A 17,009-nucleotide genomic window follows, 5' to 3' on the forward strand; every position below is an offset into this window, starting at 1 on the left:
CACATGCCAAGCATGATTATAACTTCCTGTTCTGCAGGGGGACAGGATTAACCAACCTGAAAGTGCCTCAAGAGTCAGCAAAGGAGCCTGTAGAGCTGGAAAGCACTAACAGTCCTAACGAGGAGTATTAACAATGATGGCAAAGTAGGTGACTTTCTTCCCAGTACAGAAACCCTGTAGTGTTCAGGTGAGAACGTTTCTTCGGTGTTAAGTAGTTTTTAACTTCTGCTCTACGTGTCCTCTGTATCTATTTCTGTCACGGAGCACGCTGCTCGAACAATATGGCAAATGAAGGGCACGTCTTCAGATCCGCGGGGAATGACTCAGGTGCCTGAGTATGCGAGCTTAGCACCACCTGAGCAGCCCACGTTTGGCTGCCTGACTTCTGTGGCTGATCCAGAAGGGTGACCGCTTTCCCACAGACCCTGTGTCACACCTGACAGCACTACGAAAGGGGCTCAGATGTCCTCAGGCACACAAAATGGCATTAGGTGGGTGTGTTCAGGCACTCCTATCACTCCCTGCTGGGATCTGAGTTTCAGAGATATTGCCAAAATATGTCTCTGTATTGGGGTGGGTGTCCAGAGGAAATGCTATCTCTGTGAGTCTCCCCAGCCCACACCAGCCTCCCTGCACTGCCAGGATGAGGAGCACCACCACGGGGGCTTTGCTGATGGATCCAGTTCCCACGGAGCTGAGGGTGGCACATGTGGATGCTGGAGAATGGGTTGCATGATGAGAGGGTTCAGTTGTGCTGGGGGTTTCATTTTGCATGCAATGCTTCTGTCCAAGTTTTGTTAATGGCTTGATCTGTCAGGACTCAGCATCAGTCTCTGATTTCCACAGCCCCACTAAAACTCTTGAAGCTGATGAAACTCTCCTGTACAACGTCCTGGAGAGGACATTTGGGGTGGTGCAGAACAGCGGCCAGAAAGAAGCCCCCTGAGCTTGTCCACCTTCCCACAGGAAAGCCAAGCAGATGCCAAGTGATTTGGACCAGCATTTAAAATCGTGTTGTTTCACCTCTTTTTTAAGCTCTGGCAGGGCAGCAGCAGCGTGAGCAGGTGTGAGGACCCTGGCTCCCTGCACAGGCAGCGCTGGAAGGCAGCAGCGGGTGGAAGGCAGCAGCGCCGCGCCGACCGCAACGCCTGTGAGGAGCAACCAGGGACATCCAGGGACCCGCTTCCTTTTTAGGACAATTATTAATGACCAGGAGAAGAAAAAGTGATTCAATAGCGAAAACTTGCTGCGCACCAGCTGTTGTTTGGAAATGGATGCAACTAAAAAGAGCAACACAAACGGTACAATGAATTTACCTCACTTGATCCAACTTGCGAGCCAAGATGCAGTGCTGTTGCTCTTCACTGTTTCCAGCTGTTATTGTACATTGTTCTCTCCACTCACAACGTCCTTTCACTAAAGAGAACTATTGTTTTCACTTGAACAATGCTAAAACTATCCAGAAAATGAGATTGAAAGCTGAGAGCAACAGTGCACATAACTTCAGAGGTGAAATTAATTTAACCCAGCCTGGAGTCCTGCATGCGAACCTCTTTTTACATAGGAGTGATCAGAGCCTGTAAATGGCATGGTTTCTCCTGAATTTCATACCTGATTTTCCTTCCTGATGTCAGGATAAGAAAGAGCAGCTTCCTCTTGCAGGGCTGTCACTGGGTCAGGAAAATTCTTGCTGATGGTGAAAAGAGGGTAGAAGGCAGCATCAAGTGCTCAAAGCCCACCATGTGCTGGGGAGGGCTGCCCACTGGCTGAATGTAGAAAACAATGTACATTGGGATTTCTAAACATGGCTATGGAGGTATTTCCTGGGCATGGTCTTTAAATTTAAATGATATGAGAGCTCATAGCCTATTAACTTTTTTTTTCTTTTTTTTTTTTCTTTTTTTTTTTTTTTTGGATTTCGTATCTGGTGGCTAAAGAGTGGCTGTGGTCACCACTGATCGGCAGGCTTAGGATTGGTGCTGGAACTGTTTCTAAGCTTTATGGGTTTGAGCTGTGTGGTTCTCTTTTTTTTCACTTGCACACAACATTGAGAAAAAAAAAATAAATTCACAATGATTACTTATTCCTTCTAATGGTAACAGCTTGACATTTTCAATTCTCTCATTTTAGAGTTATATTATTTGAGTCTCTTATACAACTTTTGTCACCACAGAGAGAAGACTTTTGCTAGGGGTATTGATTTTGTTTTGCTTCTTGTTTTGCTCGGGTATGGATTTCAAAATAATCATAATGTACTAAGCCTCACAAGTGAAACAAAGGGAGTGAGAGCTGTACCCTAGGCCCTGTTCTCTTCATTCCATTTTCCCGTTCCATTCCCAGTGGAATTTGCAATCTACAATAGTTTATTAATTTTGCACACATACTCTGTTTATGACTTTCTTGTTAAAACAACTTTTCAAATGCTCCAAGATTTTTGCAGAATTTATTTTCTTAACAGTTCTACATGCTATTAGGGATATTTATTTTCTATAACATAATTTTTAATTAGCCACCTGGCATAATTCGGCCAACCCTTTTATGAAAATAGAAGAGCAAATGTCAGGGAAAAAAAAAGGATTTAAACACAGGAACCAGAAGAAAATCCTTTCTCTAACCTCCTCCTTGCAACATTCAGATGCTACATTATGGAATAATCTGTGCATCATGGGAGAGAGCTGGAAGATCTCCTCAAATAGTCCTCCCACCATATGGGAGCTGGTGCAAGCAAATCTACAGGGAAGTTGTTTAATGTTTCTTCTTCTGAGTTTCACAGATACTTTTTAAGCCTTCACAGCTGCCATGTAATTAAGCTTTACTATTTTATGCCTTCAAGAGCAAAAAGTGAAATGTTGAAAGTAGCACTCTGTCCTCGACACCTGCCTTCCTGCAGTCAGGTTCAGCCCGTGCTCCACGCTCAGGAGCATGGAGTTGCTCCATTTTCTGCTGGCAAGCCCGGTCCTCCTCTCCGCTGTCTCTTGGTGATCTAATTTCAGGTATCGCAAGCATGCTTTGTTTCCTTCCCATCCTTCTCCACCGCAGATGGAAGCCACTCTTGTGATGTGCAAGGTGTTGTCTATTGGCAGATTACTGCCAAATAGTACTGGAGAACCCCTCTACAGTGAGTTTTAAGATCTTGTCACATTCCCATGTAAGAACAAGTCACTAGGACCCCTTTCTCCTTTGCTGCTTGTTTCATTAATTCTGAAGCAGAAATACAAGCAGCTTGCATGGCTACAATAGACTTTGCTCCCTGATGCCCTTTGGATCCCTAAATTGCCTTTTAAAAACTTAAATCTACAGCTTTCTGCCTATTGACCTGCAGGAGGAAGTACTGCTCTGCTGGGCTGTCACTCCTGCTGCCCTGCAGCAAGGGTGGGGGGGTACTTCCTACACCAACCTGGATTTTTCTGAAAAGCATGGAGAAGTTGAGCTGACACAAAGGTTTCCAGTTGCTCACGTCTTTGTGTGTTGGCACCATCAATGCAAATGACGTCAGGAATGATCAGCCCTTGGGAATAAGGCACAGAAGTTACATGGGAACCTCTTTGGTGACGGCTGCAGCAGAGCACAGAAAGAGTAGGCATAAGGGAAAGCTGTAAATATTACCTGTTTGACTGATGAAAGGACTGAAATCCTCTGATCCTCAAGCTGGCAATGGTATGAATAGGGAAAATGGGATCTTCTCCTTGCAGCTGTGCTGTGTCACACAGCTCCCTTGCTCCTGTGGACTGTTCCAGCTGTATAAAGTCAATGGGTCCGTGCTGAGGCCTGCAGCAGGACAAAAAGCCAGTCCCGGTCTCTACAGCTCTCTCCATGCTCCTGCAGTGGAGCAGGCACTGATGGCAGATCACAGATGAAAGACTGCTTCATCTCAGGGTGAGCACACATTGCGTAGAACAGCCCTCAGCAGAGATGCTCTGACCATGGAGGCCACCCCTTTTTGGTGATAAGGGGACGTATGCATGAGAGCACAAGGACCCACACTGTTGAGCATCCTGTGTCATCTCTCTGATCTTGGGCACCTGCATCCACACTTATAAAGTTTTCTGGCTGTCCACATGGTTCATGCTGTAAGCCCTGGCTGTGGAGTGATGCTCGTAGCAGGGATCTGCTGTTCTGGGGCTGGAGAATGCCCAATCCCCCTTGTTGCACAGGCACTGAAAAGAGACCTACTCTGGAAGGAAAAACAACACTAGCTAAAGACTTTGAGGAATAAGGGGAAAAGGCATTTGGCCCAGCCTGCCTGCTCAGCCACGCTGCTTTTGATGCAGCCCAGTATACGGTTGGTTTTCTGGGCTGCAAGCACACACTGAGTTGTTCACTGGTGTCTGTTGGCTTCTGCACTATTGCAGTACATTTATGCCCAGTATAGGGCTTGAGGGTATTTTAAAGGAAGAAATGATCCACAGGTCTGCAGGAAGACAAAGACTTGGAGAGGTTTGCTCCAGTGTATACATGGGAAGATGCAACTTGCCCAGAGCACCTGCTTTGTGTCTGCTGCCCACCCCAACACAAGAAAAAGGCTGTTTTCTAAACATTCTCTGAGATCTGCCTGCACAGGATGAGCTGTAAAACCACTTAGAAAGCCTCCCAACACAGCCGAGATACTGAAGCAACTAAGGAATGTTGTTACATCTTTTATGTCTTTAATCTTGGCAGTGCATTTCCTTGTTTTATATTTTTGTAGACATGCTTCCCTGTTGCACTACTCTGTGCCCTTGTATGAGTGTACTGTGTCATCTTTACAGCCTACCCAGGAGTTAAGCTACCCTCCAATGAGCTGGTGAGCAGCATGGCATTGTGCTACTGCCAGCTTGGCAGCACTTAAAGGCCAGGCACTTTTACTGTGCCCAGCACGGCGTTTCTCACAGCAGTGCTGCAGGGCACGCAGAGGTAGCAGGTTGCATCTCCACTGAGCTGCATTGCCCAGCATAAGAGCTAATTGTGTGGTAGGGCTGAGTGTAAGAAGGCTCTTCTGGGGACTGGTGTTAGTGAAGAAATTCCCCGCTCTAGTGTAACAGTGCACTTGCCTCCCCATGGGAGTCCTCCAGCCTCGTGGGCAAAGTGTTTTCTGGTATCTTTGGATATCAGGAAAATTTTCTTCACTGAGAAGGCAGTCGGGCACTGGGACAGGCTCCCCAGGGCAGTGGTCACAGCACCGAGCCTGACAGAGTTCAAGAAGTGTTTGCACAACACTGTAGGACACATGGTCTGTCTTTTGGGTGGTCCCATATAGAGCCAGGAGTTGGACTCAATCTTTGTGGGTCCCTTCGTACTTGGGATATTCTGTGATTCTAGGATCCAGCGGTCTTCCAGGTTGGAGCCCCTCCTTGCCCAGCCTAGCTGTTCAGTCCTAACCCAGACTGTTAGTAAGGCTGCTGGAGAAATGAGTGGGAGACAGAAACACCAAGACAGGGATGAAGGCAGGGAGAGGTGCTGATGAGACCCTGCTACATGAGACAACCTGTTAACAGTATGACCCTGCTGTATCTATTTCTAGTTTGTAGTGAGTGCTGAGCAAATTGAGAAACTCCTCCTTATTCAGGTCCCTCCTTGGAAACTAGAGCAGGTATTTGAGAGCATGAATTTTGCTCTGGCCACATTTTCAGAAGACCCATTTAATGTGATATTATGCCAGAGAGAGACCAAGGAGAGAGGCTCTGTCTTTAATACTGTACTTTCCACCAGCCAGGTTGGTCTGGGACCACCTGGAATTCCTTTTGACAGATTCATTCTGGCAAGCACTTAACTCACCATCCCTGGGGGTGTTCAAGGAAAGGCTGGATGTGGTGCTTAGAGACATGGTTTAATGGGTGACATTGGTAGTAGGGTGATGGTTGGACCAGATGATCTTGGAGGTCTTTTCCAACCTTAATGATTCTATGATTTTAAGTTCCTCTTGCAACTTTGAAACCGAAAGTCTGTCAGCAAAGAGCAGAGGCCAGAGGAATGAAGATCCTAGGGTCAGAATAGCAGAAAGGTTTGAGCCAGGTTTGTCTGTCCTAGTGCCCGGTCTCTGGCATGTAGGGCAATGGCTAGTCTTAGTAGAAGTACACTCACACACAGCTCTCCTTAAACCCAAGATGACAGCTAGTCACTGGCTTTGCAAGAGGCTGTTGAAGGTCCTGCTTTGGGAGACAATTGTGCATAGACTAGGGAAAGTGGGAGTGGTGGTCAACACTATGAGCTGACCTCCTTTGGGGCTAGAGCTGGCAGGCCCAGGAATGTCTCTGAGGGCTGGCACTTGGAGAGAAGGATGAAGCCAAGGTGTGGCTTCACCTCAAGCAGGAGTGCAAGGCGGAAAGGGAAGGAGGGAGGCATTGGAATACACCAACATCTATGGCACATACAGTGAGACACAATAAATCGTAGTTGCACCAAAACTTTGTACCCTAGAATTTAGAAATTCAGTTTCTTTAGAAACTGTACATGTCAGAACTGGGTACCAGACTTTCTTGGAGGCAGGCACTGCTCCTACACCTGGGGGAGATGAGAGAGACACCTACTGGGTCTGTTGTAGCCAGATTTTCATGACTGCAGGGATGTGCATGATGAAGGTTGATTCAGCAGGAACACAGATGTTTCCTCAGCGGGGCTCAGCTCCTGATCACGACAAGGCCATTCCATGGGGCTTCCTTCACGGAGTCTGGCAAAACGGGTTTAAAGAGCCCTGGCCCTTCAGAGGCTGATTATCAGTCCAGAAAAGCCTTTCTCAGGATCCTCGGTTGTGAGACAGCAGCTCTTGGTGCTGGGATTTCCTTTCATAGACTGGGGAGAACATAGGGCACCTTGAGCCACCATCACTTCTTCAGTGGCATCGACTCCGAAGACCTCACAAAAGCACTCATAAAAAAAAAAGACTTTCTGACATCAAGATGGATATTTGTTCCTGAGCTGTTTTACATTGTTCTATTTATTTATTTACTTTATTATTTTATTTATTTATTTTTATTATTTTCTCTATTCAGCGACCTTATTAAAGACAATTTTCATCCAGATCTCAGTTCTGCACTTGGAAAATATTTTTTCTTTCCTGTGCAAAATCATACCAGTTGGTGGATAATCCTTTACTCACCTCAGGGCTGTAGGCTGAAGATCCTCCAAACAGCTGACCAGAAGCGGGTGAGCAGTTTTGCAGCACAACACTCATGGAAGTTGGCCAGGGGGCTTCCACTGACAGCTTGGTGGCTCTGGGGTGAGCTCTTGGTGGCTCTGGGCAAGCTCAGGCTTGCTGGGTGGGCTGAAGCAAAGCCAGCTCAAAGTTGTCCATGTGGCGTACGTGGATTGGTCTTGAGCCATGCCAGGCCCCAGCTATGGCTTTGTGGTGCTGACAAGGCCCCTGGATAACAACAGGTTCATTCTGAAGTGCAGACCAGTGTGGAGACTGTGTGAGCAACCTGGGGCCCCTGGCTTGTGTGAAAACTCAGGGCTGAGCCTAAGTACGTACAGGCAGAATGCATACCCCATGGCAGCTTCTGTGACAGTAAGGGTGTAATTTGTGTCACGTAGGATAGATGTTGTGCTCTTCTCATCGCTGTGTGCCAGTATTGTGTCAAGAGACATGAATAGAAAAAGCAGTTTTAAAGTAGCTCAGCTGTTGAGTCTTTATATTGATTCAAGCCTTTATATCACATATAACAAAAAAGAAAAAAGTCCCTTCAGAGAGACAGGTGGAAACAAGTGAGCTTTAGATGGGCATGAATCATTTCTTACCGAAGGTTAGGAAATGATGCTGTGATTTTTGCTGTTTGCTCATCTCTTTGCTCTTGGTGCCTAAGGCACATTCCCAGCAATGGTTCAAAGGACACATTCTACATCGTTGGATGCTATGATGAAGAAAAATGATTTCTTCTCAGAAGAAAAAACTCTTCTGAGGCAAGGAACTTTAAATCATCATTCTGTATCACTTGATAGTCTTATGTGATTATATAGAAAGAAAAATGTGGACATAGAAGAGAGGGAAAAAAGTAAGCTAGAAATTTTGCTTAAGATCACTCAATGGAGAAAAGTGGGAGGTCACTGTAGAGGGAGGATGAGTTGAGGACCTCAGTGAGACCCAAATGGAAGTGTGAAGTACTGGCCCTGCTGGAAACTGCAACCAACTTCACTGAGGTAAATATATCATCTAAATATTTAGACAAAGTTTAAAGAAATTGATGGAGGAATATTTATAGACAGAGCTTGAAATATTGCGATCAGTTGTGGTCTGTTTTCTTAGTGAATAAACATGAAGTTATACCAGTAACTTCAATTACATTGCAAAGTGGTTTTTTTTTTTTTTTTTTTTTTTAACCAATATCAGTGAAAAACAGAATTTGGCTTTTAATTTCTCTGTATAAAAATCGCTCTTGCATTATATTACACTGTAGAAAAGCTAAACATTTAAACTTTTTACAATCTACGCCACCTGTGAGCACAAGCACATTTATTATATATATATCTGTCCTGGCTTGTTAACAGACATTGCAATAGTCTACACCCTGTTGACCCAATTTTTCAGTCAGTGGGGTTTCTTGTGGTAATGGGCAAAAATGCAAAGTGGAATGAAAAACAAAGCAGAGGCCAAAAGTCACAGAAAGAACAAGAAGAAACGATCATTTTTCTAACAACCTGAGGGGCTAACTCAGGCATTACTGCTGTAAAGGGTACAGAGATCTTTGCTGTCTGCCAGGAGTTTACTGACGTGCAGTAGAGGAAGAGCGACTCCACTATGCTCATTTGTAGAGCAGAAACAGCAAGGTCAATTCTTTAGGGGTAGGAGAAACTTCTACTGTTGGAGTAAGCATCTTGTTTCTCTCCTATATGCTTTTCTAAATCAATCAAAAAAAAAAAAAAAAACAAACAAGCAAACAAACAAACAAAAATAGTAAGAACCCATCCATTCCTGCTGAGGCACAAAGTAATTCTGAAATGATAAAACTGCTGGCACAGATTTAACCTCTGATTTTGAGGATAACCTTACTTTTGCAGTATTTTGTCCAGGGAGTTCAGTATGCAGGGTAACAACAGAAATTGTTGTGCCAGTAGCGGTGGAGTCCCTGAAGAGTCTGATAAACATTTATTTCTGGAAAATTCCAAATAACCCTTAATAAATCCTCTTTGATAAAATGCAACCCTTTCCATCCTTAGAAGAGAGGAATTGTGGGAAGAAAAAAATCAAGAAGTTTAATTTTTCTTCAGAAGTAATTTTAAAGGAAATGTTTGCCTAATGCTTATGTGCCATAATCCCATTTTACTTCAAGACCTTGCCAAAGTCTTTTGGCTTTCAATTTTTTTGTAGGAAAAAAAAACACTCAGGAAGAACACTTTTCAATAATTCCCACTGGTAAAGTATTTAACAGTAATCTCCCTATCAACCAAAGGAAATCTTAATATAAGGAAATGCATTTTTCTCTCTAAAAGTTTTTCTCTGTTCCCAAGCTCTTGAGACACTTTCCATGTGTTTGGAGAGAGCTTCTCTGGGATTTCTCTTCTTGGAGGGAGCCGTCTTTCCTTTCTGTACCCTCCCATGCTATGTCTTTAATTCTGAGTAAGTACCGTGGACCTGAAAGTAGATGTGTGTATAAATATTGCAAAACAGTCTCACTGAACTCTTTTGTTTAGACAGACATTTTTAGTGCCTTTGAATTTCTAACTTTAAATTTAGTGATATTGCTCACTCCCTGCCTGCTCAGTTCATGGAACATTTTATTATTTTTTTTTTGGGGGGGGGGAGGGTGGGAGTAAGAGAACAGGAGCAGCTACCTGCTGGCTTTTAACAATTCCCTAAGAAGGTCAGTGTGCCATAAATTATAAAAACCTAGAAAAGGGGGGACAGGATATCAGTACCACCATTTGTTACCAGAAATGTCTCAGGTGATAAAGGTAAACCCTTTCTATCTGAAACAAAATATTTGTATCATCATCAGTGATTGCAAGGAGATTACTTATGCATGTCTAGCTATGGATTACGTTACATGGTAACGTGCAGTAAAGAGCCTCAAATAGAGGACTGTACAGGTAGCACAGTTGAATGCAGGCCATACTTCACTGAAAAGGAAAAGAAATGAATTGAGGTCAACTCTGCATTAGGTATCCATCAGATTCATGCAGCAAAGTCCAAAGAATCAAAGAATATGTCTAGCCATTCAACAGGGAATGAAATTTAATGTAAATTACACTGGTTCTCATCTTTATAGGAGAGATCACTGGCAAGACAATTCCCAGATGAACTTGCCCTCTGCTACTCTCAGTGACTTTTAACAAATGAGAATAAAATTACCCTTAAAAGCAGGATTCCTACAGCCCTCTTTTTTTTTTTTCTTTTATTTTTTTCAAATGGGAGTCTTTATGTACGTGTAGATTCATTTTAGCTCATGCAAGACTGTTAACCTCTTTTGCATATGAATAACTCAATGAAGTTCAGGTTTCTGCATGCAAAGACAAATATAAACTTCTGTATACCCAAGGAATGTTTTTATTCAAGGGCCAAAATCTTTTATCTAGAGCCTCATAAAGAAGGCAAAGCATTGGTTCTTAGTTTTCATAGTAACTGATCAGGGTCTACCTCTGCTTTAAATCAAAGGCAAAAACTCTTGCCAGATCCCATTCCATCAGATAGAACAGTCAAAACATGGTCAATAACTTCAAGAATTAAAAATGAAAGTATGTTATAGACCAAGAACTTATTCTTTTTCCTTTCCTTTCCTTTCCTTTCCTTTCCTTTCCTTTCCTTTCCTTTCCTTTCCTTTCCTTTCCTTTCCTTTCCTTTCCTTTCCTTTCCTTTCCTTTCCTTTCCTTTCCTTTCCTTTCCTTTCCTTTCCTTTCCTTTCCTTTCCTTTCCTTTCCTTTCCTTTCCTTTCCTTTCCTTTCCTTTCCTTTCCTTTCCTTTCCTTTCCTTTCTAGTGGCTCTTTGTCCACGCACATTGTGGATCTACTGGGACAGTCATTCTTGTCAATATATTTTCTTGTGTGTGTGTGTGTGTATGATAAAGAAATAGTTGTTTGCCTTTAGAAAAGTCTCTGGATTAGTAAGTTTCCTCAGAATGTGTGTCATTAAAATTACTAACAGCTCTAAAACCTCCAGTGCAGGTGTCTGATCCAGGGGAAAATGGTAAATCCTAGGAAAAGGTGCTGTAGAGGAAAGGACAGAAACAAAAGTGTAATTTGAAAAGAACTGGCATGTGTGATCTGAGTTACATGCTTTTCACAGTTCGTATCTGAACAATAGAAACTAGCAAATGAATAAACCTGATCAAGGATTAAAATGATTACCACAGAGAATCAGAAATGTATGTTTCCCTCAGTAAAGCAGGGAAAGACTGCATGCATTGCAGTTGTTTTACATCTTCTTGGCAGTGCAGCTAAATGAATACTTACTTATTTGAGGCAAATTCTTGTTTAAAGGTAGAGGCACAAATAAGTCCATCCTATTATTTTATCTGGTGGTCTATATGCTGTGTATGGCTGCTTTGTCAAACATGTCTCCACTGGTTGTCTGTCAAATACATTCAGCTCTCCTGGGAGCACAGATGAAGGTGGAGAAATAAAAGGATAGATGTGTATTAAAGATGATCCACACTGTGTAACAATTGGAATAAAATGTACATGAAATAGATTTTTTGGAGATCATACTGTGAAAAAAAGAAAAAAATAAAGCAGGAATAGCAAGCACAATACAATCTTCAGCAGATATTGATATCTGAGGAGCTTGGAAATGAGAGGAGATAATGTAATGATCTTATTTCATACTCTAAGAATTCATACAGGCCTGTGCCAGCATGTCTGCATTTCTGATGCTTGGAAAGACTTCATGTGTACCCAAAGACAGACAGACAGGCACAGTGCCTCAGCAAAGTACACTTAGACTGGAGGGAAATTTTACTTAGGAGGACCCTGGGTTTGAAAACTGAGGATTTCAAAATTTTGCCCCATCTTATTAATTAACAGGTAGGATTTTTGGTACAACTCCAATGATCTTGCTTTGAGAAGCTCTTTACACTGTTGTCTGCAGCTCTGCATTTACCTTGTGGATGCTGGCACTGTTGCACAATCAACTTTGATGTGGTGGCCAGTTACCATAAAAACTCAGATGCTTTATTTTCAGAGAAACATTTAGAATGAATATAAACTGGCCACATAACAGAATCCCTCTGAGCTCTCATATGGGATCAGCTGACACAGGGAGCACAGGCAAATCCTCTGTTGCAAGTAGGAATACCTGCCCTGAGATCCATGATATGGAAGCTACTGTGTCAGACGTATTTACCTGGGCTCTCCCTTCCTCTCCATCTTGTTCATGGCATTCTTCCACGTGGTGAACAAGAGGCCATGTACTGTTCAGGTGCTTAGAGAAGTTATTTTCCCTTTTTCCCTTTTACCTGCCCAGTGTGCAAAGCCAGGTGCTCCTCAGCAGACCTCTCTGCTCTGCTGAGAATCTGCCTTATGAAGAGCAGTGAAGGACCCTCCACTTCTTTCTCTTGCCCCAGCTTTGTGCCTGCACAAGATCAGTGGTCGTTTTCTTTTCTTGCTTGGTCTAGCAAGGCTTTAGCCATGGATGATTTGATGTTTTTGCTTCTGGACGTGGTCTGTTCCTGGGCAACCTGCTCTAGGTGGTCCTTGAGGAGAGGTGGGGTTAGGCAAAATGACCATTAGAGGTTCCTTCCAGCCTCAACCACTCTCTGATTCTATGATTCTGCTTCTGTCAATATCAGTGAAGAAAAAAAAGGTCTAGTGTGCTCCTTCATAATATGTGGTTTTGGCTTGGATCATGAATTAGGGAGTTCATAGCTTGAGGCCAGGCTGTGCCCTGTGCTCCACAGTGGGAGACAGAAGAGGAACAGAAAGGGGCAGCTCATAGTGCTCATGGGGTCAGGCCCTTTGGGACCTGCTATGAGGTAATGGTCAAGACCAGGTTGTGACCCTGTGCTGCTCTGAGTTGACAACCTCCAACTGCGAGTATCAGTGGCACAAACATTCACAAAAAAACAGTCTTGGCACGCTCTGAGACCACATGATAAGAGTTCATGAAGAGGGATCATGCAAAGCCCTGGCATTGTGTCAGACAGCTCTGTATTTAGCTGGCTGCACGGTGACCTCAAAGATGATTTGGAGCCAGTTTCTTTTCCTTCAAAGCATAAGGTTTGCTTAAATTTGTTCGAACTGACAGTTTAGAAAATTTGAGAGGGAGAAGGGAAGTGAGGGAGTGAAGGCCAACAACCAAGTTTGAAACTGAAAGAAAGGCAGAGATGATTGAGTGTAATTCTAGGGAGGACTGTAGGCTGACATGCCTCAGTTCATGAGGAGACACTTCAGCAAATCTCCCTTTGATAATGAGGCTGCAGAGCTGCAAAGGTTGGAAGCTCCTGGGTTTTTGACAGATTCTAGTGTAAAAAACACCTCTCTTGGAAAAAAAAAAAAAAAAAAAAAAAGTTAACAATTACTCCCTGTAAAGGATGTTCTTTCATCCACGGATCAGAAATATTGCAAGTTACAACTCATTAAAACGATTCTCTCTGGGCTCCTGTCCAAAACTAGTGCCAGCTTTCTCCAAGCATTTGAGCAAACACAGCTGCCACTGCCAAGGCTGCCTTCCTGAGGAAAAATCCTTTGATGCTCAGTGGCTGCGGTCAACTTACCCACAGATTCCCACTGCAGCCTAGAAAGGTGCTAGTAGGTTGAACAAAGTGGCATGGTTGGTGCATCATAGCAAAAGGTCATCTAAGCCTGCTCACCTCCCTGAGCATTGCACAGCTCTGGGAATGTGTTATCCAAGCGGGTGTGGGTGTGATACAGGTTAGCTGTGATATTTCCATCCCAGAAGCTCAAAATGTTCTGATTTAATTACAATGGACTCTTATAATGGAGTATGGCAGCAACAGCATGATTTGGCTTTTCCCACTGTTTCTGAAGACTGGTTGGTAGGTCTGCAGGGCTTCTCAGTCCATGGGGTTACTTCAGCCCTGACTCCCGGGCTGCCTTGCTGTCTTCAGGAAAGCAAAACCCACTTCAGATGTCCAGGGTTTCTATGAAATTTGGGAGGAGAACAAGGCTGCTAATGATGAGGTAGAGAAAGGCCAGTCAAGAGAAGAGGGCTCAAGGTAATAAATAGAAAACTTGGAAAGAGGAGGCAAGCCTCAACTCCAGATCCTTTTGGGAGCATAATTCCCTTACAGCAGGCTTCAGTGCTATAGTGATCTGTAACAAAGCTTCATAGTCCCCCAAGCACCCTTGGGTTTGGATGCTGAAACCAGTCTCCCCTTAAAACAGAAGGAGATGGTGAGGGGCTGCTCTCCCCTCTGCAATTAGCAGATGTTAGATAAGGCTGAAGTAGTTCTGGTGGCACCTCTGGGGGTGCTTGGGGAAATAGAGCAATGGGAGCATTGCCTTTGCAGATGTGAGGTGCCTGCGGGATTAGGCAGCAGCTGAGCAGGGAGTTGAAGTGAGGTACCTGCAAAAACAGGTAGGCAGCACATAAGAGAGGTGTTGTGAGGTGGCTCTAATGTGAGTACATGGCTTTCCTGCTGAAGAAAAGCTGGAAGGATTGCAGGGGACATGTGATCTGGTAGCTCTCCTCAAGCTGTCAGGTATGTCCCAGGCAAGCCCCAGCTCAGTCCCTGGTGTTTTACAGCCAGAACTTCTTCCTCCAGGCAGGAATTTCAGGCCCAGAGCCCTGGATGTGAGCCCAGCATGCCACCACCTGACCTGGATTCAGGTATGAGAAGATCCTGCACCACATCCCCTACCAGCTCCCTGTGAAGGGAGGCACATTCAGTTGCTGACTGTTCCTTATTCAGAGATCCTTCCTGGCCTCAGTGCTGGTAGCCCAGCTGAGACACTGGGATTGTTGTTTGTTTTCAGTTTCTCCTGGGAGAAGAAGAAGTTTTAGAAGAGCACTTCTGTTCTGTTCACTAGGTAGAAGAGAGAGATAACATTTCATATCTGGTAAAGATCTAACCAACATTTAATATGTGCCTCAGCAGGTCAGGATTGCTCCCTGTTTAATACTACTCGGCATTTGCATTTCTCTAGTTCAGGACAAAGCACTGTACAAACATTAATTAACCTTCACAAGAGTATAAGAAGCTCAGTTTTCAGAGGGGAACACCTGGAGGGCAGTGATCTTAAACAAGGTCACACACACAGTGGTGGTGTTTCATCTTCATCTGCTCCGTGAGAAGATTTTCAGGAGGCGGGGAACAACTTGAACAGGGACATAGTGGGGACTGCTAAAACGGCTGGTGGGTGAAGAAGGGGAGAAGCATTTTGCTGGGCCAAGCAAAGGAGAAATGCCTCAGTGACAGCAAGGGATGTGCTGCAGGATACACTCAGAGATGGTTATAGCAGGTGTGCTGGTGAGATCCAGACAGAACAAATTGCTGCCAAAGCAGCCCTGACACAGAGGCATTAAAATAATGGAAAGGTTACTGAACTGTAGCACTGAGTACAAGGTGCTGGGTTTCACCTGCACTGGTCAAGGAACTGCTTTAGCAGTGGCACTTCAAATGTCAGCACTTGCCAATATTTACCATCGAGTGGCTAGCTCAGCTGCAGATCCAGCCCTGAATTACAGTGTTCCTTTGTGATCCAGAGAGGAAATATGATGGTAAATATACTGGCAGACATAAGTGGGAAATAATTTTAAGTGGTGGCAAATGTGTATCCCCTTTAAAAACAGATACAGCAGAATCTAGTTTTAATTTCACTGACGCTCAGTGTTTGGAACTGCCCAACAGAGACTTGCAATATATTGCATGGCAATACTGAATTCACAGGTTTCTAACAAAAATGTGAAAATACGTTTTAAAGGACTGTAAAATGTATTCCACAAAATGATTATTATTATTTTTTTTAACCTGGAGAATTCTTTTATGATCTAATAAATGAACTCTTACAAATGTTCCTTCCTGAGACTCTGCTTGCCTTTGCACATCTGGTAAGAGACTCAGAAAGAATTCTGTGCAGGAATCAGTTGAAAAAGTCACCTACAGTCTTGGGATTACTTTTGACTTCATACTTTCTTTTTAATGCAAAGGAATAATGCAATTTGATGGTACAGTATTATCTCACTGCCAAGAAAGGCATTTTTAAAAGATTCAGTGCCAAAGTAAGATTTTCAAATAGTTTTTACTGCTTTTCTTAGTACACAGCCCTACAAGTCCCTGCTGAAGCAGGAGGCTTATTGAACAGCTTTTTGCCTTGATAAAAACAATACAAAAGGTATCCAGCTATAGTCCAAGCCTGGTTTTATGGATTTGCCATTTCTCTTTAAACTGTTTTGCCACTCTGCAAAAAATCACTTATTTCTTGCTAATATCTCAGAATACACAACAACTGCATATGTGGAGATCAAGAGGGCTGTATTCACAGAATAAGACTGGCAGCCTTTCTTTAAGAATGTGGGAAAGGTGGCCACTCAGAAGGAAATGTCAAGAGTAGTAGAATGGCACAGTTTCAGGACAAGGACAGTTGTGGAGTCAGAAGCATAGCCTGGACTTTCTGATTCTGAGATGGGTTCAGAATTAACAAAACAGAATTTCTTGGAAAAACATTACTACAAAACACGGCCCTGTCATATAAGCTATGGGATTCTGTCGTATTTTATCATCTTTACAAACAGCCACTTTAAGTACACCATTCAGTGATCTAATATATCCTGGCAGACTACTTTTCTTAAGGCTGGCGAGTATATTAATGTATCACTTCAGTGTATTAATATTGTGGTATTAATCAACTGTTGATTAATATATCAATGTCAGTGCTCTGTTTGGTCAATTCTGGAGCATAATTTAATTGGCTTACTGTATCTCAGTTACAAACAAGTTCAATTCAGCAAGCTCCCCCCTCCTTACGCTATGGTTCTTTAGCAAGTCTTTCTATATGTGGAAATGTAAATTTCATTGGCTGTGCTCAATGAAGTATTGTTAACTCATCAAGAAATTTCTATCTATCATAATACCGTTTGGGAAAACTAAGCCTATTACCAGAAAATTCAGCTCCAGGATTGTATTTGAAAAGTACAAAGTATTAAA

The sequence above is a fragment of the Anas platyrhynchos genome, chromosome 3 (assembly GCF_047663525.1).
Source record: "Anas platyrhynchos isolate ZD024472 breed Pekin duck chromosome 3, IASCAAS_PekinDuck_T2T, whole genome shotgun sequence".
NCBI classification, from domain to species: Eukaryota; Metazoa; Chordata; class Aves; order Anseriformes; family Anatidae; genus Anas; species Anas platyrhynchos.